At 39.8% G+C, this 18667-nt stretch overlaps 1 long non-coding RNA gene across 1 annotated transcript in view; it reads left to right on the plus strand.

The window, feature by feature from the left end:
* Nucleotides 1-226: 226 nt before the first annotated feature.
* The window catches only part of LOC309610416, a 38535-nt gene continuing 20094 nt past the window's right edge, over nucleotides 227-18667 (plus strand). The window contains exon 1 of the long non-coding RNA XR_014233923.1: nucleotides 227-9238. This is a non-coding gene — a long non-coding RNA (uncharacterized lncRNA). The remainder of the gene's footprint in view (nucleotides 9239-18667) is intronic.

Genomic DNA, 18667 nt, shown 5'->3' on the forward strand with positions numbered 1-18667 from the left:
AGAGAACTGGTCAACAATTTTGACAGCAGAGTTGGCAAAAAAAAATACATTCATACATCACACCTGAAATTCTGACCTACAGACTCAAAAGCAAATGAAAAACCTTGAACATCATGACCATTCAGTATTATGTAGAGTTATATGCCCAGAGCTCTATAGTTCTATTTTTATTTTTATTTTTATTATTTATTTTTTATTTTTATTATTTATTTTTATCTATTTTTATTTTTATTGCAGAAAGTTGTAGACAATTACAAGATCATCTCAGCTAACTTGAAGTTTCTATTCATAAGGTGTTGTCAAATGTAGGTCTCTCAGTTATACCTCCCTTGGGTATGGTGAGGCAGACAGATCAGGGCATGACTGTCATTGAAAAGATAGTTCAAAAAAGAAAAGAAACAAATGAACTTATTTACAAAACAGAAACAGACTTATGGATATTGAAAACAAACTTATGGTTACCAAAGAGGAAACCTGTGGGGAGGGATAAATCAGAAGCCTGGGATGAACACACACACTATATATAACACAGATAACCAACAAGGACCTACTGTGTAGCACAGGGAACTCTACTCAATGTTCTGTGATAACCTATGTGAGAAAAGAATCTAAAAAAGAATGAATATATGATATGTATAACTGAATCACTTTGCTGTACACCTGAAACACAACATTGTAAATCAACTCCAATAAAATAAAGTAAAACAAACTTATAACCACAAGCCTCAAATAGAAAAAAAAATAGTTTGTTACAGTTCTTACGAGGAGGGGGTGTCCCAGGCCATGAGGGGCCATTCGGGGAAGCACCAGGTCAGTCAAGAGGCAGAGGGCTGGGAGGAAAATGGGGTCAGGAGTCTTTATTGCAATTTCTGTGGGAAGGAGCAGGCAACAGCAGGTAAGCAGGCTTAGATTTGGCCAGTTTGAATAATTCCATTGGTCTCTAGGACATAGGGGCTGCCCCTAGGTGATTAGGGCAGGTGGTTAGTGGCCCAGAGTGTAAGAACTCAGTAGAGGAGGGGGTAGGGTGTGGACTCTGGATTAGTTGGTTTACAAATGGAAGGTGGGAACTGTTTGCTATCTATCTCTAGGAATTAGTTAATCAAGAGGGGCAGTCCCTCCCTAACCAGCAAGACCCCAGATGTCAACTCAATAGAAAACAGAAATAGTAAAAACACATGCTAATCCAGAGGGTCCCCTCTGTCCTGCAGCCTGGGGATGCAGGAGGTGAGGACTCCGATTCATCCTGCAACATCCCATGACCCTGTAAGACACACTCACATTTTCACATCCTCGAAATGTAGGGCACAGAGGTGTGCAGAATAGAAAACCGTGACCTTATGACAGGCATCTGAACTTCTTCACCTGCTAAACTGGCCTATTCCATTACCTGGAGAGGGAAAGATGGTCGTTTATACATATTAAATGTTAAGTCTTGACCTGGTCACAAGGTTAGAAAATGTGTTATTTTTCTCGGTCCAGGAGGTTCATTGGTTGAGTCAAGAGAAAGTCCTTAAGGATATTAGGGACACAAATTCCTAGGCTGTGTCAGGACAGGGATTCTGTGGATTTTTCTTAAACAAAAAAAGAAATAAATCTAAACATGGGTACAGGTTGCGCTAAAGGTCACAACTTCTCTTCAATACTGACCTGAATAAAATAAATTTCTTGTGCACGTTTTTGGTATCAACCTCAGCTCCTGCACGTACTGTCTGTATAACGTACACGTGCCACTCACCTCTTCAAACTGCACTTCATCTGTGATGATGGGGGTAATCAGAGTTTCTCCCTTACGTGACCACTGTGATGGACAAGTTACACGATGGGGGTAAAATACTGAGTATTTGTGATTATCATGTTAACTCTGACAATCCTGGGCATTATTAGTGCGGTGGATTAAATCTGCAAGAAATGGCCACGACATGCACTCCCCAAAATTTGGATGTTTTTTTTTTTTTCTCTTGCTTTGGGATGGAGTGGTCTTTGGTGACTAGATTGATCAAGAGACTGGACAGAAGTTGGGCTGTGGGCATTCCCATGTAAGGATAGAAAAGGCAATACAACCTCTTCTTAGTCCTCCTGGGACTCTCCCACTTTGAATCCAGCCAGCATGCTCTGAAAAAGCCAATCAGCCACATGGGAAGGTCCAGTGAGGTCTGAGTGGGTAGCCCTCATCATCCTTGGACATGTGTGTGAGCCGCCTTCAGGTGACTCTGTCCCAGGCTTCAGCTGGCCTGGCTGATGCCAAGTAAAGCAGAGACCAGCATGTCCCTTCTAGCCCAGAGAGGGAGGAGTATCCCTGGGGAAATAAATGCTGTCATTTTAAAATCACTGAGTTTGGGTTTTCTTACACAGTAATAAATAATTTTAAAATAAAAGTCTGTAATATATAAGAATCCTATTAATGTCCGTGCCATAATATTTTCCAATCAATTAACCTCAGCTGTCCTCCTCTCCCCAAAATTAAGATAGAAAAATTCAGAAGTGAGAGGTAGTCTTCATTTTTTAGCAATATGTGAAATTATGCATAATAGGTATTGCCATGTAAAACAATACTTCTTTAAGTAATATACTGAAAAGTCGACTTTTCTAGCTGCCCTTATTTCTATATGTGTATGTATTCAATATATATGTGTGTATGTATACATATGTATAGATATATATGAATGTGTGTATACATATGTATACATAATCATTTTCTTACTTCAAGTTTATCCACATATCCTTCTGTTCTATAACCAAGACAAAAAAACCAAAAACTTTAAAAAAATTTTGCTAAAGTGTATTCCCGCATTTGATAGTAGTTTCACAATTGAAATAGTATAAATTTCCTCTCTTGTAATAAGCAAAAGAAATAAATGGAATACTTCAAAGTCCATGGACTTGTTGCCCTTTCTACTGAAGGGTGGTAAAAAATACAAAGAGGGCCCAAGAGTAGATTCATGGGGGAAAGAAACAATGTAATTATAGTGTGCTTGTTACTAGTATCTTTTTAAAATGCTTATTTTAAAAAGAGATTATTCCTCCATAAGCAGGAGAAATTCTCAAATTACTTTGAAATGACTGTTCTTAGCTTGTTCTATAATTCTTTTCATCTTTGTCAGCTAAATAAGCAATAGAATATCCTTAAAGATGAACCAGAGAAGAATAAGAAAAATCATCTTCATTACTAACTCAGAACCAACATATCTTCTTTTGGAGGTAGTTTAACACACTGAATATGTCTCTTATAATGTCTTCTTCCTCAAAAGTAATACTGCCTTCTTTTTCATTCCAAAAATAATCTTTTATACACTTTAATCAAGTTACGGATGCTTGCCACACAATGCCCATTATGGAAACGCACTAGTTAAAATTAATTCACCACCTTTGATTAAAGAGTACATGAAATATGAATACCTTCTTTAAAACTGAGTTTCTTTGGTCCAAAATGTCTGCCTCAAATAGAAAGTAGGCAAGCAAACTTCTACAGCTGAAGTTTTGTACTATGTAAGCCAACGCTATCTTTCCATCCAACTAGGAAAGATAAAATTTAGAATAAAGATCTTCCATTTACCAAACCATGACACATCTGCATTTTTGAAAGTGGATGAGCTTATAAATTATTTGTAAATACTTATCAGGAGTGACACTACCTCTTCAAAATAGCATTACCAGTGTGCTTTACTTAATATACAGAATAAAAATGAAATTCAGGTAGACAGAGATTTTGTGTTTTTGGAAACTCAAGTCGGGATTCCATGGGCCAGTTCTAGCCGCTGTGTGCATATTCAATACAAAGAAATCAGACACTCAAGAGCTCTCCTGGTCACTCGTGGTCACAATGATGTCCTTTTGAGTTATCATTTCTGCTAAGGTCCAAAAATGATACTTGAGTTATTTGTAAGCTAACTCTTAGTTTTCTTCTTGTTCAAGCTGATAAATTCGGGTTGTTTCTCGCAACCCAGCTGACCATCACCCCAAAGCCCATCCTCTTACACCTACTATGTCACTTGTATGAACTGGTAATTGAACTTATTTTCCCATCAGCTGTAGTATCCTAGTCTCAAAGTCTCCCTAAAGGAGACTCATAGCCCCAAGGCAAATATTTCTGTGTGTGGCACATGTGCTATTTCTCAATAAGAAGAGGAGGGGGAAAAAAAGGAACTCAAACATGCAGCTGAAAATGCCAAAAGTCTAACTTAAAATACCTCAGTAATCTGAAATGGTGGTACTACTGTGTTTTTAATTCCTTGTCATACTATTTCTTTTTTTTTTTTAATTAATTTATTTATTTATTTTTGGCTGTGTTGGGTCTTCATTGCTGCACGTGGGCTTTCTCTAGTTGCAGCGAGCGAGGGCTACTCTTTGTTGCAGTGTGTGGGCTTCTCACTGAGGTGGCTTCTCTTTTTATGGAGCACGGGCTCTAGGCATGGAGGCTTCAGTAGTTGTGACACGCGGGCTCAGTAGTTGTGGCTCATGGTCTCTAGAGCGCAGGCTCAGTAGTTGTGGTGCACGGGCTTAGTTGCTCCGCGGCATGTGGGATCTTCCCGGACCAGGGCTTGAACCTGTGTCCCCTGCATTGGCAGGCGGATTCCCAACCACTGCACCACCAGGGAAGCCCCTGTCATTCTATTTCTTACTCTGCTATTATATTGGTTATATTTTGTTGTCCATAATCCTTAGTAACCTAAACAGTTGTTCTCGGTCCTTGTTCATTTTAAGTTCCAAGGCTCATTGGTGTTCCTCTAGGGATATATGGAATTATTTGTTGATCCCCTGTTGCAATCCTCTGATCTCTCGATTTTCTTGCTAGATGTCCATACTGCATGGGAACCACGGTAATATGCAAAGTCATTCAATGTGTAAGATTTTTTTTGCGGTACTGCTTTATGGCTTCTGCTTGTTGGTTGAGAGTTACAGTTTATTCAATACCAGCTTCTGCCTCATTGTCGGAATCTCTTGATCTTCCAGTGAGATCTTTAACAGCAACAAATGCTCTGTCAACTGTGCAACTCATTTTCCAATCAGCTGTAGTAACTGAGTCTTAAAGTCTGTGCTAACTAATAGCCCCACAGGAAATAGTTGTATGTGTGTGGATAGAGAAGAGAAGTAAAAAAAAGAATTTGCATGTATAAACTTCTAGGTATGTGGATGACAAATTCATGAGTCTACTTACAATATGTATTAACTTAGTTAATCCTATTTAAAATCGGGTGTTATATAGGATGTTAGAAAGACTGCTTTTCTCATTCTTGTATTTCCTAAAGCAATTTATTTAAATACATCATATATACATTTGACAGCAACAACTTTATTAATCTAGCATCACTGGCTAACGCAATTTTCCACCTTCTAAGTTGCTTGAAATAAAGCACATGTGGAATGTGTATTTGATGTTTTCGCTAGAAATTTCATCCCAAGCGATTAGTGCACATTTGTTTAAACTTAGGACATTTATGTCGTTCCCTTGTCCAGTGAGTACTGCAGAATCACAATCCAATAACTTCCACATTGCTTTGTTAAGCAATGTTTACAACAGTATTTAATGTTCTTGATTTTAGAGTCGTACCCTAAGAAATAGTCGCTAAATCTTTTTTCAATGTCCCATTATTGTTTCTTTCCTCTTCTCCCTTCTCCTCCCCTCTGGTGTTTTTGTCTTCTTAAACGTTATCTTTTTTTTCCCCCTCTATCCTCTTCTTCTCTTATTTCATCTTTAATTAATAATGTCGGGTGATCTCACAAGTATCTAAAACTATCATTAATTGAAGGCAATTAATGTGTTTTCTCCAAATAGTATAAAAGTTATAAGTGAAGTAAATATAAGAGCATCCTCTAATATGAAAGAAATAAATCTTTCTTTACTGGGAGTTTCAGGGTCTATCTCTTACTATAGATTTGAGCATATATTATAGTTATCACATATCCAGAAATTTTGGGACAAAACCATATGGTGTAATTACCTGGTCAATGAACTCATAGCTGTCAGTCAAGGGGCTCCCTAGCTGACTGACTGAAACCATGATCTGGGGAAATGTATAACATCCAGATTCTAGAGTCCCACCTGAAATCTAATAAATCTGAATCACACGTAAATGTGTACTTTACACATCCTTCTCGGATACTTTGGTTGCTCAGCCAGGGTTGTGAACCAGTGACTGAGATTATAATGGAGTGCCTTTTCCACACAGAGGTTGGTATTTTTTCTTTTCCAGTGTATCTTGGCACTTGTGAAATATCAGCCTTCCAAAAATCTTTCCTGATGACATCAAAGCCAACCTTCTAGTCTAAACAAATTATAAATCACTGTAAATAAAGCTCCAAGCAGATATCTCAATATATTAGTTATTTATTGTAGTGTAACAAAAATAATCCCCAAACTTGGTAGCTGAAAGCAACAAACATATTATCTCACCGTTTCTGTCTGGGAGTCTGGGAGAGGCTTTTTCTTGGGTGGTTCAGGCTCAAGGAATCTTATGAGGTTGCAATCAAAGTGTCATACAGAGCTGTAGTTATCCCAAACTCAAATTACAAGCTAATGCACATGGCCCTTGCCAAGTCTTGGTTCTCTGCCATTGAAGCTTCTCCACTGGCTGCCTCATGACAGCTGGTTTCCTTCAGAGAAAGCAAGAGGGTGCACCTCAAATTACAGCTGCAGTCTTTTTTATAACCTAATCTCAGAAGAGATATCTCATCACTTTGGCGTATTCTGTTCATTGGAAGAGATTCATTAAATCCAGCTCATACTAAAGGGGAGGGGGTCACACATGGGTGTGAACGCCAGGGGATGGAGATTTCTGAGGGCTTCTTAGAGGCTGGTCCCCTCCCCATGGGCCAAGCGATGAAAATCCTGGGTAAGGGTGGACCCAGCCAAGATATTTACATCAAAACCATGAAATTAATTCCTTGAAGTTATTCCAGGATCACATAAAAGCATGTGCAATTGAGATTTCTAAAGCAAACCTACTTCCACCAAAATGATGCGTCCAAAGAGTACCCTTCTATATTTATATAAAAGTCACAATGGTGTTTAAAATATGCAAATGCGCCCTATTACCAAAGTTATAAGAGTGAAATTAAGTTGCTTGTAGATGAATTTTCATTTCAGTTTTCCTAGTAAATTTTATGTGTAATTGCTAATGAGGTTGTCAGTTAGTTTGGCTAATTCCACAGTGTGCCATGGTAGACGTAGTACTTATTGTTTTTGGCATATGTTTCTACGCTCAGCATAACAGTGTTCTAAATCAAATATAATTGTTTGCAGTTAGTCTCTGCTTCATTAATGTGGGTTACCTTTGTCTCCCAAGCTGGAATGAAAATTCTCTGAGAATAAGGAATAGATCTTACTCATTTTTTAGAACCGGCTTTCTTTTTTCAGCTATTAAAAGTGACCCAGATTTAAAATTTTTTTTAATAATTTTTAATGAAATCAGTTTGATGTATGTTGCTAAAAATAGACACAAAGACACAAAACTGGGAGATGACTTCAAGATAATTTAATTTTAATAAATAAGAGGCCAACTCTTATGTGAGAATTTTGGGAATTTTTAGAAAATCCTAGTGCCTGGTATATCTCTATTTCAACCAAGATGAGTCAACTTCTAGTCTACCAACTCTCTGCGAACAACTGAGTACCTATTTAATATATACAAAAACAAAATCTCTTTAGAGATATTAAAGAGCTGCCCCAAATCCAAAATTTGCATAAACAGGAACAAGAAGAGAAGAACCCATTAGATAAGCAGAGCATTCTCTGCTGCTTTCCCTCCCAATGCATTTGGTGAACTATCAGTTATCTATCCCTGGGTAACAATCCCCTCCCCCAAAACATAATTGCTTAAAATAACATCAATCATTTTTTTTTGCTCATGAATCTTCACTCTCCTCTACGGTGTCAGCTGTAATGCTGTGACTGGGAGCAGGGAATCCCTTTGCAATAAGACTCCCATGGCTGGCAGGTTCGTGTTTGTCACGTGACCTGATCCACAATTCTGTGGGATGGGGGGAGGGTCTCATTTCTTCTCCATAGGGTCTCACCGCCCAGCTGCTTGGGCTTCCTCACAGAATGGCAGCTGATTCCAAGAGAAAGTGGTGGGCCACCTGGAATCCACACACAGGACCACCCCTGCTTCATCCCCACAGGCTCCACTTCCCCCTGAGTCTGCAGGGGGTGCTGGTCTGCTCAATCCACAGTGGTCCATTCTCTGCTCAAAATAACAGCAAAGGCAAAGTCTGCCCTCTAAACCTGGAACCTCTAGGATGGACCCCTCCACCAACGGCAGGGCATGTGGCTTTGTCCTCGTACTTTGTCCTTCTGGCTCCCTCCTGGGGGACACACCCTCCAGCCCTGGCAGGGGACTTAGAGGGAGGGGCTTCAAAGGTGGGAGAAAGAAAGGTGAAGAGGAAGAGCGGGGGGCTGCAAACCCAAGAAAAGGGGGCATCGGATAGTTCCAAGGCCCATCTGGGTCAAATTATTTTGTTTAAGGTTGCATTTTTTAAAACTTCTTATTTTTGTGTGACTTCTCATCTCTTTGTGTATATTTTCAATTTTTGGATTAAATTGTATGATCTGGGGGAAAATATTACACTAGTCTGGGAATCAGGAAATGAGGATTTAGACTGTAGGTCTTTTGGGATAATTAATCCTCAGCGATGATGAAGAAAAATGTGTAATTCTGTTGTGTTTGTTTTGGGACTTTCAACCACCTGTAAAGTACATTTAAAATGAGTCTGCTGTGTAGTATGCAAACTGTACCCTGGTAGATTTGATTAAAATTGGCACAAGGAAGCCGTAGACAGCGAAGTCCGGGAAGGCTCCTCTCAGGGATGGCATGAGGATGCGGTCCTCCACGAAGGAACGTGCAAAGGAGCCAGACCCAGGCAGGAGCTCCAGGCAGAGGACAAGAAGTGCAAAGGTTGGGTGGAAACAAGCTGTTTGTTCCAGAAATAGAAACAGACCCAAGGGTGAGTGTTGACTGTCTAACCAAATGTCAATAAGACCATTTATGAAGCAGGTTTGAAGCACTTAGTTTCAAAATAGTCAAATAGAGAGAGTGCTTGATGATGTTTTGTGTTTAATTTTTTTCTAATAAGATGTCATTTGGATCAAGGAAGTCACGTAAGAATGTTTACTGAAGCCACAGGTGGACCAACCTGCATCGCAGAAACAACGTAGGCTTTCTATCCATCACTCTGCCAAGAATTTCCCCCAGTACAACTTTTGTTTGACCGTTGTTCTTGAAAACCACTGAAGCCATCATAGGTCGGTTGGTGGCACTTATATTTAAGATCATGGGCTTTGTCTATTTGCATCTGGGGTAGTAGTTACTTGTCAAACAAGCCCAGGATGGTTTGGGACTATTATAGGGTAAGAAGATGCTAAATGTCCACTTTCTCACCCCAGGGGCTGTGCTTCTCACCTCTGCTACGGCGGCTAGAAGCTTAATGTTGACTTTCATTTGTTTAAAAGCAGATTTCATTTCTTCCAATCCACTTCTGGACATTTCCGCTAGGCTGGTAACATAATTCATTTTGTTGGTCATAAAACCAAACTAAGCCTGGTTTTGTCTCCATAATTTAGTTATTTAACCTGACTCCTATAGGAAACCAAGCTTCACTGTCATGACGGAATGAGCAGCTCCAGATAATACAGCAAAGATGGATGTAATTATGGGATTTGCTAAGTTTGGTGGAAAGAAAGTGGATTGAAAAGCTGCCATGCTCCCGTATGGGGAAAAAAGAATGTAGCATCTACTCATGACATATTAGAGGTTTAAAACTAGACTCAGGCATGTGGGGAATTTGAACATTGACTAGATATTTGATGATATTAAGGACATTTTTATTGTATTTAAGAATAATAATGGCATTACAATCATTTTTAAAAAGAGGCATAGGTTTTTTTACACGTAAGGAAATATCTGTGAATTGTATGCTTAAAAAAGACAACAACCAATCAAACAAACAAAAAAACTCAGAAGGGATTTTTCAACCCTTGCAAAAATTTCCGAATGCATTTTCTTTCCAAATTTTGTTTTATTTTTCCTGGTAGGATTATGCTGACCTGACCACCATGCTATTTGGAATTCAACCCAGTATTTCTACAACCACAGAGAGAGGGCATAAGCGTTATACTTTATTCCTAAATACGTGAACATCTCTGTAGGAATTTGCCAATCTTTAAATACTTGGCCACAGTTTTCCTCTGAATCTATGATAATGAACCTTTTATAGCTAGTTTTGAATCTCATGTACAACAGAAGCTTCTAAATGAGCTATTTGGCCATAATGAGAAATCTCTATTAAAACAAACAAACAAACAAAAAACCTCTGCATGGAATAATTAAATAGACATAAGTGCAGGTTCTGTGCCACGTGTAATTGTAAATAGCACTGACAATGTAATTTATGCTCGTTTATGACACAGTAGCTCATTAGGGCTCCAATTTTCATCCCTTTCTTTAGCCAAGCTCTTCTGTTTCTCTGATAGAAATTCTTTTTATTTCATCTACATTTTTTTGCCACTGGACCTGCAAGGGGAAGGGTAAGAAGCTTCTGGAATGGGGGCTACCAGCACCGGGACCCTAGGAACAGGTAGGGGTGCAGGTGGGTGGAGAAAGCTCTAAAGGGACGGGGGTCCCTGGCCTTCAGATTAGCTTTGCCAAGTTAGAGTGTTTCCAGAATTTCCAAATCAGCCAGTGTCTCACAGAAAGCCAGAAATTGAGACTTTTATATAAAATTGTCTTATTTTTCTACGTTGGATACGGATGAAACATTTTTCTACATTCTGTGTGCCAGGCACAGTGTGTTTGCAGGATGCGGGGAGCGGGATGGCCATCAGTTACTAACCTTTGTTCTGAAAGAATAGGGCTGGTCCCCATAATGCTGTTCTCATTTTCATCGGCATGTTCAAACACAGATGAACGTCAAGGGTGTAGCTTACACTCTACTCACCAAATACAAACATGAAACTTTGGTGCAATAAATGGAATTTGGGGGGAATAAATAAGATTATCAGAATACTGAATAGAGTTCCCTGTGCTATACAGTAGGTCCTTGTTGATTATGTATTTTATATGTAGTCGTGTGTATATGTTAATCCCAAATTCCTAATCTATCCCACGGGGAACTCTACTCAATATTCTATAATAACCTATACGGGAAAAGAATCTGAAAAAGAATAGATATGTGTATATGTATCACTGAATCACTTTGCTGTACACCTGGAACTAACACAACGTTGTAAATCAGTTTTACTCTAATGTAAAGTAAAAATTAAATTAAAAAGTATAAGAGTATCCCTAGCGGGGTTAGGAGCACAGAATCTGGAGTGGGAAAGCTTCAGATGTATTCTGGCTCCCATGGCTGCATCAGTTATTGAATTTACCTTCTCTGTAAGCCTCAGTATTTTGTCTGTAAAAAAGGATAATAATACAACACACACACACACACACTCACACACACACGCACACACACACACACACACACATCAGACTTTTATGAGGATTTCAGCAATACTGCAGGTTCAATCCTTAGCGTATGAGCCAAACCCAGTGAATTCCAATATAAATGACATTTGTTCCCAGGGTTCAGTAGTAAAAGCCAAAACCCTTAATTCAGTTCAAGAACATATCTTTTGTTTAACTGAGACTGGATTGTAAAAAAAGAAAAAAAACACTGCTCTTGGTAGCAAATTAAGCTGTGTTTCTTGCTGAGTGATATGAGCTTCTGCAGAGTTCAACGAGCACAGGTCCAAGTGGCCCTGTTTTTATGTATGCGTGATACGTATTGCTCTGTGGCTTCCTGGAAGGGACACATGCATTTTGTGGGTTTTCAAGCCATACTTATTGGCAAGCTACAACTGCAGAGCCCTTTATAGTTTCAGGACTGGTGGGAACTGGCTCATTTAGGAAAATACATGGTGAAAGAGGGCCCCTTCTGTCTGTTTCCCTGATTTTATAGCCTTGGGTCCATTATCTGTTTTCTCCATCCGTTATGCTCATTGGAACAAAGACGTCAGCCAAGCCAGGAGGAAAATGTGCCAGTGGGAATGAGAGCAGGGGTAACTTTTTTTTTTTCCCCAAGCTTTTTTATTCTCTTGATTATATTTCCTCTTTTTTATTGCAAATGTTTATTTCAGATATTATTTTGATGCGCTTCGTTCTAAAACCCCTTCATAGGTGTAATTATGGAATCCATAGTTTCATGACTGGAAATTGATGTCGATTTTTTGTCGCTGGCTCTGTAGGGAAATAGCTCATACTTCTACCTCTCCCGTTGTGACTGGCTGCCTTATCATGCCTGGAATATTGGCAGAGAGAGCTTGTTTGGAGCCATTTTAACTGGATTAATGGATATCCTCCTGATTCCTTCAAGGGGAAAAGATGCCTTTTCATCACTGGCCTTTTTTCTCAATATCGATAATAGATTAGCAATTGAAATTTAGAAGAGTGTATGCCTTTTAAAATATGAAACCCTTTTATTATTATACAACAAATCTTATCATAGAAGAATGAAAAGATATAGTAAAAGTAGAAGGGGAAAGTACTCAACCAAGTGTATTGTTTGTGAATATATTAGCCCGTTGCCTTCATTTTCCTCTATGCCTTGTAATTGTATTGTGTTCATCCTGACACATATTTTGAATCCTGCTTCGTTCACTCAATATTAAATACAAACATCTTCTATGTTATTCTAAGTTCTTCACAAACTCATCATTAACGTCAAAAAGAAATTTCCTCTAGAGCTTTGACAAAACTAAGTAGTCTCCTACTTGGGGTCTTTAGGTAGTTTCTGATAATTCGCTCTTGAAACCGAGCAGGACCCTGTGGGCCCCTCCTGGGTACAAATCCTTTCCGTGTCCCTCATTTCTTGTTTGTAGGAAATAGGCTTCATTCAGCCTCCGTGACCTTCCCTGAGTTCCAAAGGGCAGGTTCAAACAGTTGCTAATCAGGGAAGGGAGGGGGTGCAGAGATAAGGGGGGAGCAGTCAGGAGACCATAGTGCAGCCTTGGGGCAGGTCCTGGTTCCTCCTCAAGGGAAACACATAAAGATAGCTTTGAGTTCTTATGCGGGAACTGAGGCTCCCCACCCAGATGGAGAATGGTAACTTCAGGCTGAGCTCAAGGTTCCTGATGCACTGTCCTCTTACCTCACCACCAGCTAATCAGAAGTCACACACCCTGCAGCTCTCTCCCCAGATTTGGCCTATAAAAACTTTCCCCCCCAAACCATTGGGGAGTTCAGGGTTTTTGGGGCATGAGCCACCCGTTCTCCTTGCTTGGATGGCCCTGCAATAAACCTTTCTCTATGCCAAACTCCAGTGTTTCGGTTTGTTTGGCCTCAACTGTGCGGGCGCACAAACTTGCATTCAGTAACACTATTATGCATACAATTAATAGAAACCACCAACACGATTGGTCACTCCCCTGTGGAGGCACTATGTTAAGTGTCTGATCTCTGTTACTGCATGGGACCCTCAAAAGCAGCTAAGTCAGATTGTAGCATCATTTTCACAGATGCAGGAGGACACCAAGGCTGAAAGAATGCAATCCATGGGTCCATAGGCAAGTGGCTGGTAAGTGTTGGGGGCAGGGTGAACAGCTAGTTGGAGTCTGCACTGTTTTCTGTGTTTGGACTCACAACCAGAAGAGCAATGCAGAACCCTGTTGTACTTCTGATGCCATCACACCATGGACGTCTCTGGGGAAACTGTGACATGCAGCTCAGATGACAGCCCTTTGTCTTTTTTCCAGTCCCTGGACAACTTTAAAAAGCTAGACCCCTGCCCCTAAGCCAGGAATGTCTGCTCTCAGCAATGTATAGGAAAAACAAGCACTGTTGCCCCAAAGCTGGTCTGCCTCTCGAGTGCTGTCTATCTAACTGCTGGTTGCAATGTACTGTGTATATAAAATAATTTTAATAAGTTTAATGGACTGGTGCCAGATTTTAAAAGAGAGACTAGAACACAACAGAATAGAATAGAAAACAGAATAAGATACATCAAAGCACACGGAGGATAGTAAGGGTACACACAAATTCCGGAACCTTCTGTTTCAGTTTGAATGTGTGGGTTTATGTGCTGAGTCATGATAGAAAACGTGTTTCTTTCTCTGGGTTGTGGTAAAAAAAAATAAATAAATAAAGGATTTGAAAATCATGTTTCTAGGGCTTATACCATGAAATTTCTGGTATTTATACTTAAAAGCAGAGAACAGCCATGTATGGTGATATGGGTGATGTTAATTGAAAAGAAACACCAATCCTTGGTATTTGCATTAAAATAGTAAAGAAAATAAAAGATAAAAAAAAGATAATAATAGCAATGTACATACAAGTGTGTGTGTCTGTATATATATATACATATACATATACATATACATATATATATATATATATATACACACACACAGACACCAGGCCAAGCTCTGAGTGCTTTTTATCATTAACTTATTATTTATTATCTCATTTAGTTATCACCAAACCCCATGGAATTGGTACTATTATTATCCTCCCTTTACAGATGAGGGAACCTAAGCCCAGGAAGGTAAATTAATTTTCTGAAGTTCTCACAGCTGGGAAGTCATGGAGCTTTAATCCAAACACAAGCAGAGAGCCTATGTTCTTAAAACTATTCCCCAGCTCCTTCTGCAAAATTTTGTAACTTATCTGACAAATATGGAGAAAGGAAATGAATGGGAATATGCTTTAATAATCTTACCATCACAACTTTAAGGTGTTTCTAAAGTGACCTGCATTAAGCCTTGGACAGAGGATGATGACCCCGTGTTGACATTAACAGCAGCTCTGCTGTATCGGCAGCATCAGTAAGAAGAGCACCGACGCCATCTGTGACCTTAGTGGGAAAGTTCTGATAGTGATTAGTAATGTCTGCCACAGGCATAGGATAAGAGGGTATAGGCATGCACGCCACCAGGTATGTGCCTTTTATTCTTTCATTAAAGCAACATGTATTGAGGGCCTAGGTTGTGGCTGGCACTGTTCTAGGTCTTGAAGATATGGCAGGGAACAAGAAAGACAAGCTTTCCTTTGAAAGGGAGACATTAAAGATTGATAATGAAGTGGACAGTTAAACACATGATAAAATTTCACATAGTAACTTCAGGTACTGGGAAGGAAAGTAAGGCACTGAAAAAGGTAGATGTCACAGAGCTGGGCAGCTGATGTGTAAGGTATCAGGGGAGCTACTCTGGCGAAGGGCTATTTTAGTAAGCCGGAATAAAATGAGGGAGTATGCCCACAGGAAGAGCATTCCTCTAGAGCATCTGGAGGAACAGCATTCCAGGCAGAGGGGACGGCAAAGGGAGCATGGCATTTCCTTGGCATGCCATGAAGGCGAGACTCGTCCTAAGCCTTTCGGCCATTGACTTATAGTTTCAAAATGTACAATTTGTTCAGAAGGTTGTGCACGCGAATGCTGGGAATAGATGTTGCAGGAAAAGAAATAGTGTCTTGCATTTTTTACTTTGTCAATTTCAAAGTAAATTTCAAAGATTTTGGAAATCGTTTATGAGAGGCACACACTATTTTTATAAAAGAAAAAAACATTAAAATACTTTATAAATTGTATACATCCTGGCTCAATTAGTAGCACACTGAAAAGAAAAAACAATAAAATACTTTATAAATTGTAGACATGCTATCTCAATTAGTGACACACAGGTGAGAGTTTTGAGTTACTTCTAAATATTCACAGAGTGCTGGCCAAGTAGCTACTCACTAGTTTCCCTGTGGTTACCAGACAAGATTTAGAATGAGTTCGTGTTAAAAGTGAAAAGAGGGCTTCCCTGGTGGTGCAGTGGTTAAGAATCCACCTGCCAATGCAGGGGACACAGGTTCGAGCCCTGGTCCGGGAAGATCCCACATGCCAGGGAGCAACTAAGCCCGTGTGCCACAGCTACTGAAGCCTGCGTGCTGCAAATACCGAAGCCCACGTGCCTAGAGCCCATGCTCCACAACAAGAGAAGTCACCACAATGAGAAGCCCATGTACCACAATGAAGAGTAGCCCCCGCTCGCTGCAACTAGAGAAAGCCTGCACACAGTAATGAAGACCACACAGAGCCAAAAAAACAAGAAAAAAACTGAAAAGAAGTTATGAGACCTCATCCAATTTGGTCCCCTGTTTCCATGATCTAGTTTGATGTTTTCCAAGTGGGAGCAACTTTTCCCCCATGAGGCATTCAGCAATGCGTGGATATATATTAGTTTGTCACAATTAAAGGGTGCTACTGGCATCTAATGGGTAGAAGCCAGGGACACTGCTAAGCATCCTACAGGGGGAAAGACGGCCCCCCAAATAAAGAATTCTCAGGCCTGTCATGTCAATAGAACCAAGACTGAGAAACCCTGATCTAGGTAAGAGCATCATAAACAAATGGAGGTTGAATTCCTTTGCTCTGCTGATAGTCTGATGCAGTTGCTATGGAGACCAAGTGATGGATACATGCACATTCAGTGGCTGTGCAGAAGTTTCAAGGTCAGGGTGAGGGAAAAGACAGATAGTGATTGAAACTGGAGAGGTACCACTAACTAGCAGGGTTCTGCAGGTGCTGACTAAATTATCCATCACACTTAGAGTTTGCACTGGGAGCGCCCCCTTCTGGAGCAGAGGAACTCCTGGGAACTCAACTTCCAGGTCGACCTGAGAATTACCGTCAAGGGGACCACCTCTTTGTCCCTTCTCACTCACACTCAGAGAGGTCCCTGCCACGAGAGAGCTGGTTGTAAGAACTCTTCGAGAGATCTTTCAAAGCAGAGAGATATTTCAAAGCATCGGGAGCGTAGGCTGGATGGAAAGGTGGTCTGGAAATTCAGAAAGATCTAGAGAGTTTCCTAACTTGATCATGGATCCATGGTGATATTTCTTCTTGTGGTAAATTTGATGTTGAAGCAATCATCTTGAATGTTTTTATTCCCTTCTGGCTTCAATTTTCTTCTATTTGACTTTATTGCTACCTTTCATTTTTTAAAACTTGATATTGATTTTGCTACCAGTGAGAATGGGAAACCGTGGCCATTTTCCTGGGCCATTATTAGTGCTAGAATGGAGCAATGGAGGCATATCTGTTCAAGGAGAAAGCTCGGTTTATTCCTATTCATTCTCTCTCTCTCTCCCCTCTCTTTCTTTCTCTCTCTCTCTCCCTCTTTCTTTCTTTCTTTCCTTCTTTCTTTCTTTCTTTCTTTTTCTTTCTTTCTTTCTTTCTTTCTTTCTTTTTTTCTTTCTTTCTTTCCTTATTTCCTTCTTTCTTCCTTTCTTTCTTTCTTTCTCATGCCTCTCTGTTTGAAAGCTAAATATCAAGGTCTCATTTTACCTGTAATTGAAACTTGAACTAATGAAGATTATCAGGCTAACATCTATAAAGGAAGTCTTTAGTTATCAAAACTCAACTTGGCATACTCTAAGTAATTTTATAAATTCCAGTTTTAAGGCTTTAACATTTTACATCACTAAAAAAAAAAAAAGTCACACAGGGGTGAGTATCCAAATAAACAGAAACATTTTGTTTTGAAAGGCAATTAGCAATTGCATCAGAAGCCTGAAATGTGTATTTACACTTTGAATCCATATTTCACTTGTAAGAATGTGTCCTAAGGAAATAATTTCAATGATGTAGTTAGCTATTGTTTTTGTCTGCCCAGGAAACATTATCGCTCCTTCTGTTACTGGCACCCCAAATGCCCTGGGGGACGACACCCCCCTTCCCCACTGTCCAACCATGTGTTTAGGTGGACATGATGTCTTCCTCAGCTCAGAGAGAGCAGCCTGTGACTCAAGTCTGAGAAATTACTATATTTCATTCTTTTACCGCCATGATCTGTTCAACTGGAAACTTGACCCAGTTCAGTTCTAGGCCAGGCATGAACCCAAAACATTAATGGGTCTGAGGAAATGAGAAGTTCTCTTTCAATCAAACTTATCACCGGAAGGGTATAAGGCTAGAAAAGCTAGGTTTCACTATGTGGAGAGAACTCTAGCTAAGAATGTGTCCACCACAGAAAATAGGAAACCTTGGAGTGTAAACCTAGGTTAGACTTCTTTCCCTGTCTTCAACTAAGGTAGAAACGCATGCTGTCTGTGAAAGGTACAATACCATGGTACTAATTTAGCCATGCCATCAGTAATTGTACGTCTGAAATCACAAGGTTTTTTGTGCTAACTATATACTCTCTAACATATTAAAATAAATTCCTATTTTTTTATAGCCCTTTGTGTTTCCCAAATATCGCCTTTTATGTCAGCAGTTTTATGCACTCTGTAGGGACGATGTCAGAGTGAAATATCCTTTTCACTTCAAATGACATTTTCCATAAACCACCCTAATCATAATATTACCAAACTCAGGTCTGGCTGTTCACTACTCAAAAGCCAGTAAAGAGGTAAAGTTGGTGGAAAGAAAAGTTTGCTTTTATTTCGGAGGCCAGCAACCTTTAGCGTTAACTCTGTGCCTCTAAAATTCTATGGAAGATGGTCTAGACTCCCTGCCAGTAGAAGAATTCTGATAAGTATCTACCTCTAAGAGGTCCTTGCATATGATTTGAAAGGTGGAAAAGAAAAAAAGCCATTATTCTCCGGTGCACCTCTGGTGGCAGGTGCAGAAAAGCAGGTGGACATTGGTGGCTGATGAAAATGAAGTTCCTCCATCATTTTCCTGGATTCCCTCCCGAGAATCA

Source organism: Balaenoptera borealis (genome assembly GCF_965194805.1).
Source record: "Balaenoptera borealis genome assembly, chromosome: 14".
Classification (NCBI taxonomy): domain Eukaryota; kingdom Metazoa; phylum Chordata; class Mammalia; order Artiodactyla; family Balaenopteridae; genus Balaenoptera; species Balaenoptera borealis.